Genomic DNA, 3,578 nt, shown 5'->3' with positions numbered 1-3,578 from the left:
CACAGCTACCTATAACTCCAGCTCCCAGAGGTCTGACACCTCTTCTAGCCTCTGTAGGCACTTGGCACACACACATACACACACAAACACACACACACACACACACACACACACAGAGAGAGAGAGAGAGAGAGAGAGAGAGGCATAACATATGCATAAATCAAGAAAAACAAATCCTGGGGCTGGAGACATGGCTCAGTGGCTAAGAGCACTGGCTGCTCTTCCTGAGGACCAGTGTTTGAGTCCTAGCATCCGCATGGCAACTCTCAACTGTCCGTACTCCCAACTCTCAACTCCAGTTTCCTAAATCTGACACCCCTTCTGGCCTCTGTGGCCATCAGGCTTGCTTGTGGTACACGTACATGCAGGCAAAGCACCCATACACATAAAAATAAATAAATAAATAAAATCCACATAAAAAAAGACAGTTGCGGCCAGGCAGTGGTGGTGCACGCCCTTAATCCCAGCACTTGGGAGGCAGAGGCAGGCTACACAGAGAAACCCTGTCTCTAAAAACCGGAAAAAAAAAAGGCAGTTGCACTAGAACAGGTAGAACAGTGTATGAAAGAGCACAGAGGGATCTGGGGATGGAACATGGTAGAGTGTTTGCCCAGCATGTACAAAGCTCAGGGTTCAATTCCTAGCATGGCATGAGCCAGGTATGATGGCACTGCCTGCAATCTCAGCACTCAGAAGGTGAATCAGTAATGCATGGTTATCCTTAGCTATATTGAGAATTTAAGGCTAGCCTGGGCTACATGGAAACATGTCAAAAAAAAAAAAAGGCAAAGCTATACAAATGGGGTGTTGGAATAAGTCATTATTCCTACTGAGTAAAACCTTTTCAATAATTTTCTGTTGTTGTTGCTGCTTGAGACAGAGTTTCTCTGTGTAGCCCTGGCTGTCCTGAAACTCTCTTTGTAGACCAGGCTGGCCTTGAACTCAGAGATCTGCCTGCCTTTGCCTCCAAGTCTTTGGATTAAAGGCGTGCGCCACCACCACCTGGCTAAGTTCTCTACTTCTTTGTCTCTGTATCTTCCATCTTCCACCTCCCATCTGTCTGTTGCATGAGTCCGAATCTGTGCCAACCTAAAATCTGGTTAGAGAATCTGTCTGTCCCTGTGTCTGTTATGTGTCTATCTGTGTCTTTTGTTTTTTTTTCCAAACCCTTCCCTCTTTTGGGTGGTGAGGGGAAGACAGGGTTTCTCTGTGTAGCCCTAGCTGTCCTGGAACTCTCTTTGTAGACCAGGCTGGTCTTAAACTCAGAGCTGTGCCTGGCTTTGCCTCCCAAGTGCTGGGATTAAAGCTGTGCCCCACCACACTCCACTAGTTCTTATAAGGGACCTTAGGGTGAACTGTTAACTCAGCAAAAGTTCTAGTCTCTTAGAATGTAAGAGATACTTTCATAATATTGAGTCGCCACACTTTCTGTCCTTGGCAGACGCCAGGAATGCATGTAGTACACACACACACACACACACACACACACAATTTTCACACAAATAAAATAAATAAATAAATAAAATCTAACAAAATTTCAAAGAAACAAAGCAAAAAGTTTGAATGTTAAATTGAAGACATGGCCCATGCCTGCAATCCCAGCACTCAGGAGGCTGAAGTGGGAAGACTAGGGAATTTACATCAGTCTGAGCAACACAGTGAGTTTGAGGCCAGGCTAAGTTGCATAATGAAGCCGCATCTCAAAAAAATTAATAATTTTGGGAAGATAAAATATATTTTCCAAAGAAAATGCTGATGGAAAATTACCTATGGATAAATACTCAAGGTAAAAAAAAATGACTAGGGAGCCTGGCAATGGTGGTGCATGCTTTTAATCCCAGTACTTAGGGAGCCAAGGCAGGAGAGCCATGAGCCAGACTCTTTCTCAAAATCATAAAAGTAATATATTGGACCTTGCATACTGTAATACCGACCTGCCGGGCAAGATGATCTTGTTGATGTAGTAGTGGCATGACTTTCAGTGTGGTGGTCGTAACCAACTGTGGGCTCTGATTACCTAAGGCGTGCTCCCTGGGAGGGAATGCGTGTTGGGAATGTAAATCTGGTCAGAAGCCCACAGACACTTCAGAGAACGTTTTATTGTTTTACTGAACAGTCCAACTGCCTTCTATGTTCATATGTATGTTTCTACCCACAGGTGAGTGCTGCTTTCAACCGTCAGCAGAGGAGCACTTTATTTTCGGTAGTGGGCAGTGCTTAATGCAGGGTCATAACTGCTTAAAGTGGTGGGAATTAGTGGATGTGTGTCCTCAGCCCTACATGAGACATCACACAAAAGTGCACGCGCATACACACACACAAACCACAAAGCATAAGGAACATGATGAAGCGGGGTGGTGGGAAGGATGTTCGAGCCAGAGACTGGGGGTAAGTACTGTGAGATGCTGCCTCCTGGACGTGACTTGGCCCTTGTACTCAGGGCCTCACAGCAGCTGTGGTTATATCTTCACACCATCAAGCCAACCAAAGTTCAGTATGAATGGGGAGGGAAACTCCTAAGGCTCCTGTCCTAGTGAGGACCTGTTGGGGGTTGATGGCCACCAGGAGAGGGAGAGCACCTTTCCTGTAGGGATGTGGCCACTGGTAGGTTGCCTAAGCTCAAGTAGATGGTCCACACATGTGCTCATAGGGACAACACTAACTGGACTCAGTGGGCTAAAAAATAAGAGTGAGAAGATTTGAAATGGGGAGGGGGCCATACTGGGGAGTCCAGGAAGAGTGAGAGTGAATTACGGTGTGACCAGAATAGGTCACACAGACGTATAAATTTTTCAAGGAAAAGTATACTGAAAGATAAATACAGAGCCAGAGAGTCTGCTCTTCCAAAGGTCCTGAGTTCAATTCCCAGCAACCACATGGTGGCTCACAACCATCCGTAATGGGATCCGATGGCCTCTTCTGGTGTGTCTGAAGTCAGCTACAGTGTACTCATATAAATAAAATAACTTTTTTAAAAAAATAAGAAAATAAAGATAAATACATAAGTAAGCATATCAATCAATACATATTGTATACCTTTAGTTTATTACCGTTTTAAAAAGCCAAGTACATGTTTTTAAAAAAAAAACATACTAAGGAGCTGGAAGATGCTTCAGTGGGTAAGATGGAAGATGCTTCAGTGGGTAAGATGGAAGATGCTTCAGTGGGTAAGAGTGCCTGCTTCACGAACATGAGAAGCTGCATCTAGATCTCCAGCACCCATGGAAAAAGCCTGGCATGGCCACGCATACCTAAGACTCCACCCCTGGGGCTGAGCGGGAGGAAGAGGAGACAGGAGGATGGCTGGAACTTGCTGGCTGGCTGCCAGCCTAACCAAAAGAAATGGGAAACTCCATGTTCAGCAGGAGACCCTCTCAGGGAACGAGGTAGAGAGTGTTAGGGGAAGAGTCCCAGTGTGTTCATTTGACCTGCACAAGTGCATGTACACCCAACATGCATACACAGGTAGTTCATGGTGGTTTGTTTGTTTGTTTGTTTTTTCGAGACAGGGTTTCTCTGTGTAGCCCTGGCTGTCCTGGAACTCACTTTGTAGACCAGGCTGGCCTCGAACTCAGAAA

The sequence above is a fragment of the Mus caroli genome, chromosome 11, assembly GCF_900094665.2.
Source record: "Mus caroli chromosome 11, CAROLI_EIJ_v1.1, whole genome shotgun sequence".
Classification (NCBI taxonomy): Eukaryota; Metazoa; Chordata; class Mammalia; order Rodentia; family Muridae; genus Mus; species Mus caroli.
The sequence above is the reverse complement of the archived record's forward strand: the minus strand, read 5'-3'. Positions refer to the sequence as shown.